Source organism: Colobus angolensis, unplaced genomic scaffold (assembly GCF_000951035.1).
Source record: "Colobus angolensis palliatus isolate OR3802 unplaced genomic scaffold, Cang.pa_1.0 Scaffold53, whole genome shotgun sequence".
NCBI classification, from domain to species: Eukaryota; Metazoa; Chordata; class Mammalia; order Primates; family Cercopithecidae; genus Colobus; species Colobus angolensis.
Window position 1 is genome coordinate 7,726,020 of NW_012118821.1, and position 23,287 is coordinate 7,749,306.

Sequence of the window (23,287 nt, forward strand, 5' to 3'; positions counted from 1 at the left end):
AGCTGGTGTTTACTCATGGGCAACTACACTACTGGTCTGAAGCCTGAACTGTTCATCCTGGTAAATAAAATACTAGGGAATAAATAAATAAATAAAAAGTATACACCACTGGGCAAAAGATAAGCTTCAAGAGACCTCTGTCATTCAAACCCTGCAGGAGATGATGAACCTACTCACACACTGAGCACATTGCTACCATAACCCGCATCTGAGAAAGCCATCATACAAAGACTCTTTATAACCAAGAAAGTCAAACAGAAACTTTACCACTGGAAGCACCAAGAGCCAAATTAGGCTACAATAAACTAAAACCATTCAAGTCACACTCTTAAGGAAAAAAAAGAAATTTAAAAAACCACTGTTGAATAAAAATTAATTTTAAAATAATTAGAAGAAATAGTTTACCCAAATGAGAAGGAATCAGAAAAATAATTTTGGCAATATGACAAAGCAAGGTACTATAATACCTCCAAAACATCACACCAGCTCTCCAGCAATTGATCCAAACCAAGATAAAATACCAGATAAAGAATTCAAAAGGTTAATTATTAAGCTACTCGAGGAGATACAAGAGAAAGATAAAAAAACGCACACACATAAAAGTTTCAAAAACCAGTTTCAAAAACCAATGAATTAAATATTTTCTAAAGCGATATATATTTTGAAGAAAAAACATTCAGATCTCCAGGGAATGAAAGACACATTTAGGGAATTACAAAATGTAACAGAAAGTTCAAACAATAAACTAGACCAAGTAGAAGAGAGAATTTCAGAGCTCAAAGTCAAGGCTTTCAAATTAGCCCAACCAAATAAAAATAAGCAACAACAACAACAGCAAAAAACAATTAAAAAAATTGAACAATGGCTCTAAGAAATACAAAATTATGTAAAAGAGCCAAACTTAAGCATCATTAGTGCTCCTGGGGGAGAAGATAAAGCAAAAAGTTTGGAAAACATATTTGAGAGATAATTGAGGAAAACTTCCCTGGCTTTTCTAGAGATGTAGATATCCAAATACAAGGAGCTGAAATAATTCCTGGAAGATTCATTGCAAAAATAACATCACCAAGGCAAATAATCTTAGGCTAGCTAAAGTCAACATAAAGGAAAGAATTTTAAGAGCAGTAAGCATCAGCTGTTCTGTAAAGAAAAACCTATCAGACTAGCAGCATATAAAGGAAAACCTATCAGACTAACAACAGACTTATTAGCAGAAACCTTACAAACCCAGAAGGGATTGGGGTCCTAGCTTTATCCACCTTATACAGAATAATTGTCTGTCAATAATTTTGTATACAACAAAACTAAGTTACATAAATGAAGGAGAAATAAAGTCTTTTTTTAAATAAGAAAATGCTGAGAAGAATTCATTACTTCCAAACCAGCCCTAAAATAAATGCTAAAATGAGTTCTAAATACTGAAACAAAAGTTCAATATGCATCAAAATAGAATACTTGAAAGTATAATCCTCACAGGATCAGTAAGACAATGAAGAAAACAAAGTATCTGGGTAACAATCAACATAATAACTGGAACAGTATCTCTCATCTCAGTATTATTGTTGAATATAAATAATCGACTTCACTTAAAATACACAGATTTGCAGAATGGATAAAAAATTACAAACCAAGTATCTGCTGTCTTTATGAAACTCATCTAACATGTAAGAATTCTTATAGAATTAAGGTAACGGGATGATTAAAAAAAAATTTCGACCCAAATGGGCAGCAAAAGCATGTAGAAGTAGCTATCCTCATGTCAGATGAAACAGCCTTTAAAGCAACAATAGCAAAACGAAAAGATGATATGGTTTGGTTCTGCATCACTACACAAATCTGATGTCTAATTGTAATCCTCAGTGTTGGAGGAAGGACCTGGTTGGAGGTGACTGAATCATGGGGGCGAACTTCCTCGTTGGCGTTCTCATGATCGTGAGTGAATTCTCATGACATCTGGCTGTTTAAAAGTGTAGCACTTCCCCGTTCACACTCTCTCTCTCATTCCACTGTGTGAAGCTATGCCTGCTTCCTCTTTGCCTTCCACCGTGATTGTAAGTTTTCTAAGGTCTCCCCAGCTATGCTTTCTATACAGTCTGTGGAGCTGTGAGTTAATTAAACACCTTTTCTTCACAAATTACTCAGTTTCAGGTAGTTCTTTATAACAATGTGAGAACAAACTAATACAAAAGACAAAGAAGGTCAGTTCTTTATAACAATGTGAGAACATACTAATACAAAAGACAAAGAAGGTCATTGTATAATAATAAAGGCTTAATAGAATAAGAAGATACTACAATCATAAATACATACGCACCTAACTCTGAAGCTTCCAAATCTATACAACAATTTCTGTTAGACCTAAGAAAAGAGAAAAACAGCAACACAATAATTGTGGGGAACTTCAACACTTCACTAATAACACCAGATAGATTATCAAGGCAGAAAGTAAAAAAAGAGAAACAGTGGACTTAAACTGCAATGTAGACCAAAAGGACCTAATAGATAGTTACAGATATTATACCCTAGAATTGCAGAATATATATTGTTCTCATCAGTACATGGAACATTCTCCAAGATAGACCATATAATAAGACACAGAAGTCTTAATACATTTTTAAATATCAAAATTATGTCAAGTATCTTCTCAGTGCACAGTGGAATAAAGACAGAAATCAACTCCAAAAGGAACTCCTAAAACTATACAAATTCATAGAAATTAAACAATCTGCTCCTGAGTGATTTTTGGGCTAACAAAGAAATCAAGATGAAAATTTAAAACTTCTTCAAAATGATTGACAACAGTGTCATAAGTTATCAATCTCTTTGGTATACAGCAAAAGCAGTGCTAAGAGGAAAGTTAATAGTGCTAAGTACCTACATCAGAAAATCTGAAAAACCAGAAATTGGCAACCTAATGTCACACCTCAAGGAACTAGAGAAACATGAACAAACAGAACCCAAAGTTAGCAGAAGAAAATAAATAACAAAGTCAGAAAAGAACTAAATAAAGTTGAAACAAAAAATATAAAGTATCAATGAAACAAAAAGTTGGTTTTTTGAAATGATAAACCAATCAATGCACCACTAGCTAGCTAGATAACCATGAAAAGATGAGGGAAGATTCCAGTAAGTTCAATTAGAAATGAAAATGAAGACGTTACAATTGATACCACAGAAATGCAAAAGATTATCTGAGACTACTATAAAGACCTCTATGCCCATAAACTAGAAAGTCTAAGGAAAATAGATACATTCTTGGAAAGACACAACCTTCCTAGCTTGAATCAGGAAGAAGCAAAAATCCTGAACAGCCAGTAACAAGCAGTGAGGTTAAATCAGTAATAAAAAATGCCAGCAGTAAAGACTAGGGCCAGATGAATTCCAGCCAAATTCTACCAGACATTCAAATAAGAATTGGTACCAATCTTACTGAAACTATTCCAAAAGACTGAGAAAGAGGGAACCCATTCTAACTCATTCTGTGAAGCCAGTATCACCCTACTACCAAAAACAGGAAAGGAAATAACAAAATAAAAACTACAGGCCAACATCCTTGATGAACATAGATGCAAAAATCTTCAACAAACAGAACACAAAATATATTACACTATGATCAAGTGAGTTTAACTCCAGGGATGCAAGGATGGTTTACCATATGCAAATCAGTAAATGTAATTCATCACAAAAACAGAATTAAAAACCAAAAAAACACATACGATCAGCTCAATAGACACAGAAAAAGCATTCACTAAAACCCATTATGATAAAAACTCTTAACACTGTAGGCAGGCATAGAAGGAACATATGTCAAAACAATAAAAGCCATATATGACAAACCCACAGCCAACATCATACTGACTAGAGAAAAGGTGAAAGTATTCCCCTAAGAATTAGAACAAAACAAGAATGCCTGCTTTCACTTCTTCTATTTAACATAGTACTGGAAGTCTTACACAAACCAATCAAGCAAGAGAAAGAAATAAAGGGCATCCAAATTAGAAAAGAGAAAATCAAACAATCACTGTTTGCAAAAGATATGATTGTATATCTAGAAAACTCTGAAAACTCTCCTAAAAGACTCCTAGATTTCATACATAAATTCAATAAATTCACAGGTTACAAAATAAATAGCACTGCTATACATCAACAGCAAACAAGCTGAGAATCAAATAAAGAACTCAATTATTTTTATAATAGCTGTAAAAAATAACATAAAATACCTAGGAATATACTTAACAAAGGAGGTGAAAGATTTCTAGAAGAAGAACTATAAACACTACTAAAAGAAATAATGGATGGCAAAAACAAATGGAAATGCTCGTGGATTAAAGGAATCAGTATCATGGGAATGGCCATACTGGTATGGTTTGGCTGCGTACTCACACAAAATCTCATCTTTGATTGTTATCCTCATAACCCCCATGTGTCAAGGGTAGGACCATGGGGGTGGTATCCCCATGCTGTTCTGGTGAGAGGGAGTGAGTCTCATGAGGTCTGATGGTTTTATAAGCATCTGGCATTTCCCCTGCTTGTACTCACTCTCACTCGTAGTACCTTGTGAAGAAGGTGCATGTTTCTCCTTTGTTTGTGCCATGATTGTAAGTTTCCTGAGGCCTCTCAAGTCATGAGGAACTGTCAGTCAATTAAGGATTTTTCCTTTATAAATTACCCAGTCTCGGGTATTTCTTCATAGCAGTGTGAGAACAGACTAATACTGCAAACTGGTACCAGGAGTGAGGCATTCCTATAAGATACCTGAGAATGTGGAAGTGACGTTGCAACTGGGTAATGATCAAATGTTGGAACAATTCAGAAGGCTCAGCAGGAGATAGAAAGATGTGGGAAAGGTTGAAACTTCCTAGAGACTTATTGAATAGCTTTGACCAAAATGCTGATAGTGATATGGACAATGAAGTCCTGACTGAGGTAGTCTCAGATGGAAATGAGGAACTTGTTGGAGAGTGAAGTAAAAGTCACTCCTGCCATGCTTTAGCAAAGATACTGGTGGTATTTTGCCCCTGTCCTAGAGATATGTTTGAACTTGAGACAGATAATTTAGGGTATCCGGCTGAAGAAATTTCTCAGTGGCAAAGCATGCAAAAGGAAGCAGAGCATAAAAGTTTGGAAATTTTTCAGTCTGACAATCCAATAAAAAATAAATTTCTGGGGAGAAATTGAAGCTGGCTGCAGAAACTTTCAAAAGCGATGCCAAGACAATGGGGAAAATGTCTCCAGGACATGTCAGAGACCTTCAGGGCAGCCCCTCCCATTATATGCTCAGAGGTCTAGGTGGGAAAAGTGGTTTCCTGGACTGTGCCCAGGGCCCCCCTGCTCAGAGTATCCTCAGGACATGGCGCCTGGCATCCCAGTCATGGCTAAAAGGGGGCAATGTACAAATCAGGCTGTTGCTTCAGAGGGTGCAAGCTCCAACCTTCAGCAGTTTACATGTGGTGTTGAGCCTGTCAGTGCACAGAAGTCAAGCCTAGATTTCAAAGGATGTATGGAAATGCCTGGATGTCCAGGCAGAAGTTTGCTGCAGGGGTTGGAGCCCTCATGGAGAATCTCTGCTTGGACAGCACAGAAGGGAAATGTGGGGTCAGAGACCCCATACCGAGTCCTCACTGGGGCACTGTCTACTGGAGCTGTGAGAAGTCAGCCACCATCCTCCACACCCCAGAATGGTAGAAAAGCCACAGACACTCAATGCCAGCCTGGGAAAGCAGCCGGGAGTGGAGCTGTACCCTGCAAAGCCACAGTGGTGGAGCTGCCCAAGGCTGTGGGAACCCACCTCTTGCAGCAATGTGAACTGGATGTGACACATAGAGTCAAAGGAGATCATTTTGGAGCTTTAAGGTTTAATGACTCCCCTGCTGGATGCTGGACTTGCATGGGGCCAGTAACCCCTTTGTTTTGGCCATTTTCTTTGATTTGGAACGGTTGTATTTACCCAATGCCCATACTCCCAGTGTATCTAGGAAGTAACTAACTAGCTTTCAGTTTTACAGGTTCATAAACAAAAGGGACTTGCCTTGTCTCAGATGAGACTTTGGACTTGGACTTTTGGGTTAATGCTGGAATGAGCTAAGACTTAGGGGGACTGTTGGAAAAGCATGATGGTGTTTTGAAATGTGAGGACCTGATTGTATGTTCCCTGAAGCTTCTCCAGGCATGCGTAACTGTGAGTCAATTAAAACTCTTTCCTTTACAAATTACCCCATCTGGGGTATTTCTTCATAGCAATGTGAGAATACACATACTGTCCAGAGTAATCTACAGATTCAACCCAGGGATAAAATGCCAGGTTGATCTCATCTGGAATTTGCACATAAGATCTGGCCTCTGCCTGGGATTCACAAGACAAAGCCAAATTTTTGATTGAGAGTGCAATTTTTATCAAAATATCAACATCATTTTTAACAGAATTAGAAAAAAAAATTCTAAATTCATATGGAACCAAAAAAAGAGCCTGAATAGCCTAAGCAAAAAGAACAAATCCAGAGGTGTCACATTATCTGACTTCAAATTATACTACAAGACTATAGTAATGAAAGCAGCTTGGTACTGGTATAAAAGTGGATACACAGGCCATTGGAACAGATTAGAGAACTCAGAAATAAAGTCAAATATGTAGAACCAACTTATCTTCAATAAGGCATACAAAAATATAAATTGGAGAAAGGACACCCTATTCAATAAATGGTGCTGAGACAACTATATAACCACATGGAAAATGAAACCAGCTTCCTATCTCTCACTATACACAAAGACCAACTCAAGATGGATCAAACACTTAAATCTAAGACCTGAAACCATAGAAATTCTAGAAGAAAATCTAGAACAAACTCTTCTGGATATTGTCCTAAATAAAAAATGTATGATTAAGATCCTAAAAGCAAGTGCAACACAAACAAAATAAATAAATGGAACCAAATTTAACTGAAAACCTTATGCACAGCAAAATAAATAATCATTATAGTAAACAGGCAATCCACAGAATGGGAGAAAATATTTACAAAGTATGCATCCAATGAAAAAGTAATAAACAAAATCTATAAGGAACTCAAACAAATCAGCAAGAATAAAGCAAATGTTCCCATCAAAAATGAGAAAGTGACATGAATAGACATTTCTCAAAAGGGGATATGCAAATTGCCAAAAAATATTAAAAATGCTCAACATCAGCAAGCATAAGGAAATGCAAATTAAAAACACAATAAGACACCATCTTGCCCCAGCTGATATGACCATTATTAAAAAGTGAAAAAAAAATCGATCTTGGTGTGCATGTAATGAAAAGGGAATAATTCTATATACTACTGGTTGGAATGTAAATTAGTACAACCTCTGTGAAAAACAGTATGGAGATTTTTTCAAATAATTAAAAGTAGATCTACCATTTGATTCAGTATTTCCACTACTGGATATCTGCCTGAAGGAAAAGAGGTAATTACATCAAAAAGACATCTGCGCATGTGTATTTATTACATCACAATTGCAAAGATTGAAACCAGTCTAAGTGTCCATCAAGCAATAAATGGATAAAGAGAATATGGTATATATACACCATGGAATACTACACAGCCATGAAAAAATGAAATAATGTCTTTTGCAGCAACTTGAATGAAGCTGAAGACCATAATTCTAAGTAAAATAATTCAGGAATGGAAAACCAAATACTATATGTTCTCATTTATAATTTGGAACTAAGCTATAGGTATGTAAAGGTATACAGAGTGGTATAATGAACTTTGGAGACTCAGAAGGAGGAGTGTGCAAGGTGTTTGAGTAATAAAACTATTACATATTGAGTATAATGTGCACTACTTGGGTGATGTAAAATTTCAGACTTCACCACTATACAATTCACCCATGTAGTCAAAAACCACTTGTACCCTCAAAGCTATACAAATGCGTGTGTGTGTGTGTATTATAACAGAATATCTGAGAGACTTTATCAAAAACTCTTAGAACTAATAAACCCCAACTTCAGTAAAGTTACCACAAAATCAACATAAAAAGCTCAGTAGTGGCCGGGCGTGGTGGCTCAAGCCTGTAATCCCAGCACTTTGGGAGGCCGAGACGGGCAGATCACGAGGTCAGGAGATCGAGACCATCCTGGCTAACACGGTGAAACCCCGTCTCTACTAAAAATACAAAAACTAGCCGGGCGAGGTGGCGGGCGGGCGCCTGTAGTCCCAGCTACTCGGGAGGCTGAGGCAGGAGAATGGCGTAAACCCGGGAGGCGGAGCTTCCAGTGAGCTGAGATTAGGCCACTGCACTCCAGCCCGGGCGACAGAGCAAGACTCCGCCTCAAAAAAAAAAAAAAAGAAAAAAAAGCTCAGTAGTATTTCTATACACGAATAATGAACTAGCTAAAAAGGAAACCAATAAAACAATTCTATTTACAACAGCTACAAAAAATAATTAATAAAATACTTAAGAGTAAATTTAATTTAAAATCTGAAATATTGCTACATCAAACACTACAAAACAATAATAAAAAATGAAGAAGATATAAACAGATAGCAAGACATCATATGCTCATGGATCAGAAGAATTAACATTTTTGAAATGATCATGCCACTTAAAGCAATCTACAGATTTAAATGCAATCCCTATCAAAGTACCAAAGACATACATCACAAAATGGAAAAATATATAACAATCCTAAACTTCATATGGAAAGAATCCAAGTAGCCAAAGCACTCCTGAGCAAAAATCAAAAAGCTCGAGGCATCACACTATCACTTTAAAATGTACTACAAAGCTATAATAATTAAAACAGCATGGTATTAGTATAAAAACAGACACATACACCATTGGAACAGAATACAGTACACAGAAATAAATCCATGCATTTACAGCCAATTGATTTTTAACAAAGGCACCAATAATACACATTAGGGAAAGGACACTCTCTTCAATAAATGTTGCTGGGAAAACTGAATACACATAAGCAGAATTATGAAGTTAGATCCTTATATTTCACCATACATGAAAATAAATTTAAAATGAATTAAAAAACTTAGGCTTAAAGCCTGAAACTATCAAGCTACTAGAAGAAACATAGTAAGAATGCTTTGGTACATTGGCATAGGCATATATTTCATGCCTATGACTTCAAAAGCACAAACAATAAAAACAAAAAAAAAATAGGCAAGTGGAAATATACTGAATATATTAAAGTAAAAAGCTTCTGCACAGTAAAGGAAACAATCAACAGAGTGAAGAGACTACCTGTAGAATGGGAGAAAATATTTGCAGACTATTCACCTGACAAGGGACCGATATCCAAAATGTACAAGGAACCCAAACAACTCACATCAAAAGCAAGTAATCCCATTCAAAATGCACAAAGGGTCTGTGTGGACAATACTCAAAAGAAGACAGACAAATGGCCAATAGATATTATTTTTAAATGTGCAACATCACTAATTATCAGGGAAATGCAAATCAAACCCACAAGCAAATATAATCTCAATCCATATAGAATGGTTATTATAAAAAAGATAAAATATGACAAATACTGGCAAAGATGTGGAGAAAAGGAAACTCTTATAAATGAGTGATATGAATGTAAATTAGTACAGCTATTAAAAAATAGTAGGGGAGATTCTAAAGAAAAACTAAGAGATATCATATGATTCAGCAATCCCACCACTGAGTATTAATCCAAAGAAAAGAAAGTAAGCATCCAAGGAATACTGCACCCCATGTTTATTTCAGCACTATTCACAATAGTCAAGATATGCAATCATTCTAAGTGTCCATCAGTGGATGAATGGATAAAGAAAATGTGGTGTATATATACACAATGGAATTCTATTCAGCCATGCAGAAGAATGAACTCCTGTCATTAGCAACAATGTGGATGAACTAGAGGTCATTATTTTAAGTGGAATAAGCCAGGCACAGAAAGACAAATACCACCTATTTTTATTTATATGTAGAAGCCAAAAAACTTGATCTCATAGAGGTAAAGGGCAGAATGATACCCCAGAGAGGAAATGAAGAGATGTGGGTCAATGGATACAAACATACAGTTATGCAGAAGGAATAAGTTCTAGGTTTTTCAGCAAAGAATGGTGACTATATATAGTTCACAATAATTTACTGTAGATCTTAGAATAGCTAGGAGATTAGATTTAAATGTTTTCCACACAAAGAAATAAGTATTAGAGGTGACACTCTAAGCACGGCGATTTGGTCATCATACATGGTACGCATATAACAAAATATCACATGTGCTCTATAAATATGTATAATTATTATACATCAGTAAAATAACAGATTAGACAGTACAGAATTCAATGTTGCTCTCTTGCTCCCACCAACACTGTTTCCCCTATTCACATATTACTTTAGCTTGTTTTATTTGTTACACTTGATGAACCAATACTGACATGTTATCATTAATTAAAGCCCACATTTTATATGAGGGTTTACGGTTTGTGTTTTACAGTATTATGAGTTTGGACAAATGTATGACATGTATCCACCATTACAGATTATACAGAGTAGTTTCCCTGCCCTAAAAGCCTTCTGTATTCCACCTATTCATTCTTTCCTCTCCCCAGCTCCTGGCAACCACTAATCTTTTTACTGTCTCCATAGCTTTGCCTTTTCCAGAATGTTACATAGTTGAAATCATACTGTAGCCTTTTAGGTTGGCTTCTTTCACTTAGTAATTTGCATTTAGAATTTCTCCATGTATTTTGCACCTTGTGAGCTCATTTCCTTTTACGCTTCCTTTTTTCTACATAGGAAGAACTGGCTATCCTCTCCCTAGGCCCCACGGTATTTATCATAGCCATCTAGTACTGAGAAGAGGTGCCCGATCTGGTAATCATTTGAATAAATGTCTTACTTTGCCCTTCTAAATATTTAAATACTGGTGCTCACTGTCTTCTTAAGGCCTAATACCCTGCAATAGTAACTGATTCAAAGACACACACACACACACACACATTTTTTGAAAATCTAAATAATAAGAAAACATGGGTAGAAATGTTGGAGGCACTGAGATGAGTGGGAAGATAAGAAAGGAAGATGTAATGTTTACTGCAGACATGTTGTGCCTGGGTTTCCATTTGATCATCAAAACACCTCCTAACTAAGGTTATTATCATTTTCTCCTTCTTCCTGGTGAGACTCAGGGTTCAGATCATGAGCAGGGTAGCACATGGCTTGTAAATAGTGGAACTGGATTGTTCACTGAACACTGCCTTCCTTCCAGTGAACACTGAACACTGCCTTCCTTCCCCCATTGGTGGTCACCCATGGGCACTTCTTGAGATTGTAGCTATCAGAGGTGAGAACATTGCCCCCATTCATATCATAGCCCCTGCCATTTTGATGTGCCTACTATGTGCCAGGAGGTGTACAAATATTTTTAATTTCTTACAAGCCATTCCACAACCATTTATTGAGTATCTACAGAAACCCAGCAAACTAGGATTTGGTGACTTTAATTATTTAGATGGAAAATTCAAAACTTCAAAAAGTTAAAAGACTGGCCAGATGAAACATATCCAGATGTGAAAGAAGGGAGCAGAGGCCATATCCCTCAGACCTTAAACCTACACCGTCCTCCTGGCATCATATGCTCCCCAACAGGACCCAAAGCACCACCCTTTGTTTCTATGTTGAGGCTTCCCCGTAATTCCCAATCCAGTCCTGCAGCAAGAGAGCCAATCTCCAAGAAGCCAGTTTATCCCAGTTACTGGGGCTGTATCCAAGTGAGATGTAGGAGCTGTCTCACCTGCTAAAAGCCCCATGACCACAGACACATCACCTGCTGGCAATGACCAACAGATAAACTCCCTAGTTGAGCTTTCAATCTGTGGTTTACTCACTTATTCATTCAACAGGCATCTACTTTCTGCTTATGGTGTGTTACATATTGTTCTAGGCACTGGAGGTTTTGCAGTGCACGAAACAGACATGCATACCTGTGCTCATGCAGCTTACAGTCTAAAAGGGGAAAACAGACTATAAACAAATAAAGAGCAAAGCATACTGCAAGTTAGATAATAATAAGGGCTATGAATACAAATTAAAAGGGAAGTGGGATAGAGTATGTATGGAGAAACACAGGAGTTACAATTTTCAACAAGGTGGTCAGGAGGACTTATGATACAGTGACATTGAACAGAATCCTAGAGGATGTGGGAGAGGGACAATTCAGGGAGCTATGGGAATAGCATTTCTTGTGGAGGAAATAGCAAGTGCAAAGGTCCTGTGGCAGGGGAGTGCTGGGTGTGCAGGGAAAACCAGACACTAGTAAGAAAGTGCAAATTCTGGCAGAGCAAAGGCATGGGGTCTCAAGCTAACTTAAACTAAAGAATAAGTGTTCAATATCACAGGGCTTTTGATGTTGTTGTTTTAATCATAGGGGCCTGGTGAGAAAAGGTCCCCTTGTATCTGATGTGGTAGAGTGAATGAGGGGAATTGCTACACGGGTATGCTTCTTCGTCAGGAAGTCTCCCTGATTTCTGTGGTCTTAGGCAGGGCAAAGAGATGAATAAAGCACAATCACTCCCTGAAGGGTCTCATTGCTCAATGGAGAAGGGGTCCAGTGAAAGAATAATCATGGCATGAAATTACCAGTATTAGAACATCAGCCTAGAACCAGGTAGTCGAGAAGCCTGTGGAGGATATGATCAGGCTGGGCTCAGGCTGCTCTCTGGAGTTCATGCCTGAGGCATGAGTAGAGTCTCCTCACACACCCACTGGAGAAAGGTAGTTTTGCCTTCCCCTCTGTTTTCTAAAGACTTGCTGGTGGTTCTACTGGCTTTGGCTGAAAAATTGCTGGCTGTGCAAACTCTGCCCTTTAAGCTGGAACCCAGGGCCTCCTGTGTGTACAGCTCCCCCAAAGGACTCCCACAGATTTACGTGTCTCCTCTCCCTGTGTGTCTGGGAATGACATACACCAGCTAACCTGAGCCGGGTACAGCTCTTCAGCTAGGATTATCTAACCACCCCCTCACTGCCCATTCCTTCTTCTCAGCTGCATCCCTGGAAAGCAGGATTTTCTTGCAAAATAAAGAAACAATAGCATGGTAATCAGAGTGGTCTGGGCTCCCATAGGCTGTACCAGGGAAATCTCTTGGCAATCCTGACCCTGGCAGACAAAATGAGACAAAGGCTGTCTATGGAATGGGGATGTGTTCACACCCTGAGATTGTAAGTGTGGCTTAGCAACGGGGAGGCTCTTAAGAAGAACTGGATCCTTTCAAGGGTAAAGTCATCAGCACCCACTACATCATGATTGCCAAGTTCCCAAACCAGGAGAAAAATTGGATCTGGAATTGTTACTGGACCTCACTGCTATGAAAAAGCATTACTAAATCTCTACTCCATCAGCTGGGGAGAGAGAAGGAGAAAGGAGACTGATACTCAGGGAGAGCCTGCTGGATACCGCCCCACATGGCCCCGTCTTGGACATTATAGGTACTGTCTCATGAAATTTCACCACGACCTTCTGAGCTAAGTTTTCTTGAATTGGAAAATCTGAGTCTGGGGATGACCAGGACCTTTCCAAAGCTCTGATCCACCCGGGCCTCTGCCCCCACGTTTGGTGGTAGCCCCCAGGACACAAGTGAGACTCTGTGATGACTGCCCGTGCTCACCCTGCAGAGAGTCTATGCAGGGGGCTGCCAACAGTTCTTCCAGAGGAATCCAGGCCACACCCATACAGGGGCACACACACACACAGCAAATGCATAACGAGTTTCCAGATTTCCTGAGCAGAGTCCACAGCTTTTTTGTTCTGTGCCATACACTCAGTGCCTCTCACAGATGGTGGTGATCCAGTCTATATGTACACTACTCTGTATTAGAGTCTATGTACAATAATGTGAATAATGAAAGCATTCTGAATAGATGTTAAATAATGTCCGCGTGAACTCAACTGGTCCACTCAGTCAGTGCCCTGTGTCTGCTTTGGCCTTTAATTTCCCATTTTGTATCTCTTTTGTTTAACTATTGGCCACTGTCTTCATTACAGATTATCAGCATAATGCCAAGTCAAAATATTTGGAATGATTAATGTTCATGTGTATCTAGGTGGATCTTACTCCTGTTTAACATGTGTGTGTGTGTTGAACATTTTTAAATCATTAAGGTCTGTTCAATACTCAGTCATTTCTTAAGATCTTAGGCTATTTGAAAGACGTGGATTCCAAAGGGTATTTATTCACCTGACATAAAATTTCCTCTTTTCATTCCCTGCTCAACTATCACCTATGATGATCAAACTCCATCTCCCTTACCCGGCTTCCTAGCTCCAGATGACTTCCCCATCACCTAAGTTGCCCCAAAAACTGCCTATTAAAACATATTCATTCTTTAGGTCAAGACTAAATGCTGTTCCTTCTTAGCGTCTTCCCTGATTTACCTGCACAAGAAGGGGTACCTTTCTCTAAATTCCAAAAGTATTTTTCAAATGGCTGTTTTCATCAATGACACATGTCTATTATACCCCCTTGATGATAAACACCTGAAAGGAGGGTCCATGCCTTGGTCAATGCCACAGTCCTACAGCCTCTAGTAGAAGACTTTGCACAGCCCACAAAATGAGGAATCAGAGTATTTCTTCTAGAGGATCCTAGAGAACAACACGAGAGACTCACTAGAATTCACAGGATTCCCCAAGAAGGCACCTGGTTGGGTTTCTTCCTACTACTCCTGTTTCTGAGAAAATGAGTCCCAAGGAGAGTAAATTGCTAACCCTCTTTGGGGGAAGATAACACAGAAAAAGCTCCAGAGAAGAAGAGAAAACTTTGAGTTGTGCCTTGAAGGACGACTGGGAGTCCTCTGGGCTGAAGCATATTATAGGGATGGTGAAGGAAGCGTTGCAGGTGGTGCCGCTGAGAGGCTGCTGTTGTGGGACTGTGGGTTGTGCAGTTTGGCTGCCGTTACTTTATGCATTGATTCAGCAGATATACCTTGAGTCACCTTAAGTGTCCACTACAGATATGCAAATGGTATCTGTGAGATTGACACTACAGAGATGAGGTCACGTTGACATGTGGGGTGGTGTGGGGAGAGCAGGGAGGCAGAGAACACGGGTTAGACAGGCAGGTGAGGGGCAAATATGGAGGGCTGCTCATGACATCCTAAGCATCTTTGATCTTGCCCTACAGGTAGGTCCTGGGCAGTTAATACTGACAATTAGACATTTATGTAATCCACATGAATGTTTAGAAAAAAATCTCTCTGTTGGCAGTGCAGAATGCAGAAGAATGAGAAAGAAACTGAGTTGTTCATATAATAGGATTGCCTCCAATTGGTGAATACGGAGAAAACAGGAGCAGATTGCAAGAGATGCAATTCAGAGTGCACCCTGTTCCCCTCCCTCCCTCTCTACACACAAACGTTACAGTAGGACTGCAGAAAACCTTTCAGTTAAGATCAGGTAGCATACAATATATTTCTACTACTTTCTCTACTACTATGTCTGAGGGAAGATGAGTGGAGAGAAGAATGAAGATAGAAATAGAGAGACAAGCAAAACAACAACATTTGCTCCAATCTGCCCTGGGAGATGGAAGAAATGGGGTGATTTACCAGAGCATCTCTGTCTACTGGCTGGGGCTCAGCACCAGGTCCCAGGGCTAAGGGAGGCTTGGGCTTTGCTGGAAGAGAGCTCTATCCCCTGAGGGCAAAACTGGGCTTACATCAGAGTCTAGGCTAAAACAAGCAGCTCCCCTTTGTGGCTCTGAATCTTGCCTAAGTTACTTCCCCAGGTGCCGGGTCCCTCATCTGTGACTAGGAAAAATAAATTACTTACCTTACAAGATTTGTGAGAACTAGAAATTCCTTGTAAAGCAAAGGACATCCAGGAATTATAATAAGTATTACTGCTATTATTACTATAACCACCGGCGATCACAGCCCAGAATCCCACCAAGAACCTGGCATCCGAACCTCCCCTTGACCCCAGTAACCCATCTCTCTTTCTAAATGGCTCCCTTCAGGCCTGCTGTGGAAGTCTCTTCAGAATGTGCCTTGAGCAGGAAAGAAAAGAAAACTCAAGTCTCTCCACATCTCCTAAATCGCCAATGTCCGTCGTCATACCAGGAATTCTCCCTTACTGTTTACCTGCCTTTCTGTCTTCCCACCTCACACTCAGAGAGACAGGCACAGGAGGAGGATAGGTACCAGGGTCATGTCCCTGGGAAGTAGCTAGGCCAGGAGGGGAACCCAGGTTCTGCCTCTTGCTGGTCCACACCTGAAGGTAACACTCACCATGTTGGGAAGAAAGATGGAGACCCAGGCGTCTGGATGGTGGTTAGAAAAGGCTGACCTGCCATTCTCACTCCTCTGTGACCTTAGGGAGTAGAACTAAACTTGTTGTTCCTTGGTGACTGGAACTCCACAGCATGGAGATTTCAGACCTGGGTGCACACATCCACCTACAGAAAATACCGAAAGATGCCATTCTACCACTTCAAAGACCAGGAGAGAGTCCTGGACACAAGGGACTTCTCCCGAGGACAGCTTGTGGGACCATCCTGGGTGCGTGTCTGGGACATTTTCGTGACATGTTGGCCCTCCCTTCTTTCCCAGGTGGACAGCAACTGGGCAGGATTACTTTAGAAATAAAATACCTGTTTGTTCACCGACTATCCATCCAGAGCCTCCGTGAGGTTGTAACATTCCCAGGTAGATCTCCAACCAAACACTGAGCCAGGAGAAATGAGTAAAGGACATGAAAATGGAGTGAGCATACGAACATTTCCTCTAGATGAAGTATTGTGCACAGACTGAGGATAGATAGGGTCTTGCTCAATGCATAAGCTTGGGAGTCAGCAGAACTCACTTTGAATCTGGGCTCCGTCTCTTGCTACCTCTGTGGTCTTGGGCCTGCTGCTTAACCTCACTTGCCCAGGGTGTCACTGTCTGTCTATTGAGAATAATAAAAATGTCCAAGTACAAAACCACTCTGAGAATTAAAACAATGCCACATGCAGGTGAATTAGAGCAGTGCTTTGTGCACCTACGTGTTCACAAAGTGCCTATTACCATTATTTTATTGAATAAATAATCAAATATATTAATTAGAGCAATTAAATTTAATCTGAATTTTGGCCTGAGTATTTAGAAAAATTAAACCAGAAAAAATTCAGATTTCATCCCCAGATTAAATCCTCAGATAGGCATACACATTTTACAGGAAGGAAGTTGAGGCCTAAAGAAATTAAACAATTTGGCTAAGAACACATAATTTCCTTGCAGCACGGTTGTTAGATCACAAGAACTCTTATCTTTCACTGTGCCCATTTGTTTATTGTAGAAAATAAACATGTTTAGTGGCCGAGAAAACATCCTATTTAGGAAAGATATTCTGTGAAGGGCTTGCGAAAGCTAGGTGAACTCTCCATTTTTAGCTACAATTTTACATTTTGCAGTGTTATAATTTTATGCTTGTCTAATTAAACAAACTGGTTCATGACAAGCAAGGGTAAGGTGTTCATTCAATTCCTGCCTGGAACTGTTTTCAAGCGTGTTTACCTGGGAAGCCATGTGTGACTGAAGAAATCTCCCAACGCAAGGGCGCAGACTCAGGGCCCGGTGTTCAGTGCTGCATTCCTCCACTGGAATCCAAAATCTCCAGGTCCCCAAGGTTTAATGACTGCGTGCAGACTAATATTTTGGGGTGAGGACAAGGGTGGGTGGGGAGACTGGGGGACTAAAGGACAGGGAGGTAGGGGGCTGGAGTTTCAGTTGGACAGATTCCCATCCCCCCGCCCGCGCTGCTGCAGGAGCCAGCAATGCACCCAAGGCACAGAAGACAAAGGGAGCAAAGCTTCCACCCAGAGTCCGCATTCCATCAGGAATTTGCAATGAAACTTTCACCTTTTCCAGCAAACTCTGTGTATTTGAAAGATTTAATTTTCTCCTCACCTCCTCCTGGCCAAGCAGGAAGAAGAATTGGAGAGCTTATTTTAGCACAGAGTGTAAGCTGGAAAGCCCTTTCTGAACCTAGCAATTGGTTTTTGTTTTGTGACCAGTGACTGCCACAAAAGGGGGGCCTACCCCCAACCCAAGTATTCAATTAACCCTGTGTGTGACAGGCAGAGGATGGAGGCTGGTCCAGGCCCCATTCATAGGATTCCGAGGGGGGCTTTTTTGAAGGATTCTTCTTAACAAAGGTTGCCAAACTAAGTAGCTTTTTTGTTGTTGCTTGGTTCTGGCCTATTGTTACCTCTCAAGCGACCTTTTCCACTTAATTGGGGCTTTAGAATTCCATGTCTATTGTATTTGGATATAAGAAACACCCTGCTTAGGAGCCCTGGAAGTTTATGAATATAAGCATTTCTGCATTGGGTGATTCCATAGCTGTTTAGCTATCACTCCTGTCCATTGACATAAGTTACACTGATAAAAATAATCATCAGAAAATAACAACCACAGTGATAATGAGTTTTCCACATATTGAGTTCCTATGAGGTGTCGGGCACTGTAATCTATGCTTTGTGTGTTTTGTTTCTAATGTCGCAATTAACTCTGCATGTTACAGACCAGGACTCTACAGATCAAGAAGAAAGAAGCCGCACCACACCCCAATCAAAGCTGAGGGCAAACGCTGGACCCTCCCTCACTGCCGGGCCATAGGACTTTATTCACAGCACTCGGGGCTCTGCTTAGTCAACAGTTTCGCTGTTTTAGCTCCCTGACTAGATTGGAAACCAGAACTGTGAACAGAAAAAAGATTAGGGAGGCTGAGGCAGGAGAATGGCCTAAACCCGGGAGGCGGAGCTTGCAGTGAGCTGAGATCCGGCCATTGCACTCCAGCCCGGGTGACAGAGCGAGACTTCGTCTCAAAAAAAAAAAAAAAAAAAGAAAACAGATTAAAGTGCTTTTTGTATACACAGTTAAAAATGCAAATGCTTAGAGAGAACAGGTAGAAAATATAAATGTGTGAATTGGGCCTAGTGTCAGACAACAGAGAGCAGTGAGGCCTGAGGGAAACAGGAACAGCACACCTTCCAAAGAGGCGGACCTTCACATTGATTATATATATGTATAATCATCACTAAGCCAAACTCAGAAAATAGTTCTATGTCTGGATTGGCAACTGGAGCTCCCGGTGGAGGACATCTGTCCTCTGTTAATGATACCAGGCAGAAGTCACAAACTTGTAGCCTTCAAGCCACATTCCTTCCACAGACATAGTTCTTTGCTCTGCACAGGGTTTTAAAAGTCGAGAGATTCCTTGTCTGAGATCTCTAGCTTCCTGTGGGACTCTAGACTATGTGGCATCCCCAGGCCTGTGTGTGTCCCCTGGCAATGATAAGCCATCCAACTCAGATGGGGCGCGTCTCCCTGCTGCACTGCGCCTGCTACTCCGCTCCTTGTGTCAGCTGTCTGGCCTGTGCGGCTCCTTGGGTTTGCCATGTCTGTGTCAAAAGGAATGAGTTTCCTAGGACCATTCTTCTTTGCTCAGGTCTGGGGTGAGAGGAGCCCTCATTTAGTTCATTATACAAATATATACAGGCATGGAATTCACAAACTGAGGGTGTCTCTGTCATTCATCTGGCAAACACTAACCTGTGACCCAAGACCATCAAAGCACCCTTTTGACAAATTTTATGTACACACACACACACACACACACACACACACACACACACACAAAGGCACCAGCCATAGGGAGCAGAAGATGTTGCTCATGACACCCTGTTTGCAATAATGGTCAAAAGCACGCACATTTTATATTTAAAACATAATACGAATAGGTGAGTAACCAAAATTGAGATGGTGAATGCCTGCAGTCATCTTTTTAATGAAAAGAGAAAAAGAGAAAGTTATCTTTTCTTGGCGAGCTTGTTCAACTACCCAGAAAACTTCTCCAAGAAAGCTTACAGAGTCCATAAGTCATGGCACTCAAGCTCTTGTCTAGCATGTGGGATATGAACTCCCTTACCCTTCCTGAGTCACCTTCAGAGAATAGAATCATGTCTTAGAGGAGTTTCATACCTGTTAGCCACTCAATCAGGCATTTGAACAACTTAATTGAACCTGAACATTTTATATCATTATATAAAGTGAAATATTCATGTTGCAGTCAAAATACTTCAAATAGTCCTAATCTAGCCTTTTAGCAATCTCATTAATTAGTAAAATGGACAAAAGCTACAAAACAAGAAACTAAACAACAATAAGATACAAATAAGACCATGCATACATAAAACCTCTGTATCAGTTGAAGTGAAATCTACAAAATCCTTGTTACAAATGCCATGTCCTTGACTTTCTTTAGAACTCTCTAAATCTTCACTCAAATTCAGGTTGATCTTAATTTACATATGTATATTTAACCAGCTTCCTCATTCATATTTCTAGTTCTCTCTAGATTAGAAAAAAATATTCCCTGAGAAATATTGCTATTATAGGGAAATGCACCAAGAGCAGAAGAAGTAAGAGATGACAACTGACAGAGAAATAAAAAAGATAAAACATTGAAAACTACCAAAATGAACATAGAAACGCTAAAGATATGGTAACCTGGGGCTATTTGAAAAAGCAGAGAAACTTCACTGTGGAACTCCAGAAGTATCACTGCGCTACGTCACAATATGCATTGCTTGCTCTTCTTTTTTTTTTTTTTTTTTTTTTTTTGAGACGGAGTCTCACTCTGTCGCCCAGGCTGGAGTGCAGTGGCCGGATCTCAGCTCACTGCAAGCTCCGCCTCCCGGGTTTACGCCATTCTCCTGCCTCAGCCTCCCAAGTAGCCTGGACTACAGGTGCCCGCCACCTTGCCCGGCTAATTTTTTTTTTTTTTTTGTATTTTTTAATAGAGACGGGGTTTCACCGTGTTAGCCAGGATGGTCTCGATCTCCTGACCTTGTGATCCGCCCGTCTCGGCCTCCCAAAGTGCTGGGATTACAGGCTTGAGCCACCGCGCCTGGCCTGTTTGCTCTTCTTAAGGAGAAAGAAAATTATGTAATAAATTTAAAGGATCCGTACACAAAATGACCTAAGAATGAAAAAGTTAAGAAGCCTAAAAGATGAATGCTCAGCCTTCTGGGCAACTCGCATTCCCACATTGATTCACTGCTTCCTGATGGTCTCAAATGCCTGAATCTGTTTAATTTTAGTCATTGAATCACTTTTGTCAATAAAACCATGAAAACTGTGTGAGACCTGGCATGGCATGGAAGCCAAGATTCAGCTTCCTGCAGCCCTGACCAGGATGTAGAGATACAGGCTCTGTGGTCACTCTGCCTGCACCCCGCATCATCTCAACAGTGAGCCAGACTCAGATTTGCAAGCTGAGCCTGTGTTAGCCCTCTCTTCCCCGCTTGCTCCCAGCCATTATTTCTAATCAATTCTACCTTGCCATCCAGGGACAAAATGTGAGTACAAAATGAATCAGGATATAGTGGCTACCTCTTTACAAATAATAGGGAAGCACACACACACTTCTGTGCTCACAATCCACAAATGACAAACTCTCTCTCTCTACTACCTTCCAGGTAATCCTACAGATGATAAGATGATAAGTCCTGTTGGATAGAGAACGTTTTATTCAAAATCTAAGCTTATGGGTGCAACACTGGGCTAGCTCATTTCTTCCTGTCTATTCTCTGGTCCCACGCTGCCTGCTTCACCTCTTTCTGCTGTTGTGTAATTGTCAGCTACTGGTAACAAGTGGGAAGTGGAGAAGGAGAGAGAGAGAGAAAGAAAATAGGGAATGGGTGAAGTCCGTTCAGCAAACACGTGCTGAGCCTCTGTGCTCACTGCTGGGGAGAATGAGGTATCATCAGGAAAGGCTAACCCTAACCCTGGATGGAGAGGTGGGTGTGTGTGCTCCTGGTGTGGGATGGTCAGAAAAGGGTGGGATGAGGCTGGACTGAGATAAAAGGTGCCTGAGGCAGGTGCTCCTGCTCAGCATCATCCAGGTCTGGTCTGAAGAAGAGATGGGATGTTGGGGTCATTCCTGGTAGAAGAGACTAGAAGCAAAAGCAAAAAAGTAAGAAGGAGACAGGGTAGAATTTGGCACCAGAAGTAGTTGGCTGCAGTTTAAGGCAAATTTGGACAGAGATCTAATGTCACTCACAAACAGACCCCTCCCAACAAGATGGATTTGCAAGACACCCTCTCCTCTGGAGGGTCATTGGGCAGCATTTTCAATGGCATGAGAGGCTTTCCCTTACTCATCAAGACCTTAGATCCATTTGGAGAGGGGATTGATCCCTGGACAGATAAGGAGACCAAGAACTGGAGGCATTTTCTTACTTTCTCAAGGCCCTAGACCTTGTGGCCTACAGAACCAGAAGTTAAAACCAGGGCATCTGACCCCAAGTTCTACACCTTTTCAGGAACCCTAAAACTCAATCTTATTAGACATAATTTGTTATCTATGTTCACATGCAATAAGAAAATAAGACTAGGCTTAGGACAAGAAGCAGTACCCCAGGTGCCAAGGGTCAGTTTCAGGGTTCTCTAGAGCAGGGGTTGGCAAACTTCCCCTGCCAAGGGCCACAAGTGGGTGTGGGTGTGCTCCAACGAAGCTTTAGCTACAATATAGGCAGTGTTGGGCCTCTGCCTGTGGGCTGCAGTTGGCTGACCCTGGCCCTAGAGTTTGCTTTCTCATGCCATTGGAGCTTTTCGTGTTGGGGCAGGAACCCAGAGAAAGGCTTCAGTTGGGCAGGTCCAGCTGAATGTCAGGAAAAGTCCTGTGTGGGTTTCCCAGGGCAGTTCACGTTTTCTTGCCCAAATGTTGGACACCTTGACTATGCAATGCCAGATTTGAGACACTGCTCAGTTTCCTATGATTCTGAAGATGGACATGGGACACAGGCTCTGTGGAGGATGGAGGTGGCAATAGATGACTTAGGGAGGCTTTTGACATCCTTGTCTGTGGCGGGTGGGAACTGCCTATCACAGAGAAGAATGCTGAGCCCAGACTGGGCCAGAACCAAGAAGTCATCCTAGGAAAAGTGATGATGCTTCACATGTGAGGAGCACGAATGTGGACGAGCACCTGAGGAAGGAGACAGGCATCCAAAAACAGTCAGAGGAGACAGCTGTCATGTGTGTGCAGAACTGTATGCAACTCTTTATTGCAATATGAATTTTGAGGCAGGGAATGGCAAAAAAGAGGCTTGAAAGGCAAGGGAGGACCAGGCCATGGGGCTTCATACGCCATGCGAAGGACTCTGATTCTATCTTAGCAGCAAAGGCCACTGCAGGGCTGCACCCCGAAGCCTGCAGCCACCAACCAGGAGCTTCAAAGCTGGGCTGCTGGAGGGTCCCTTAGGAGTGACTTCCCATC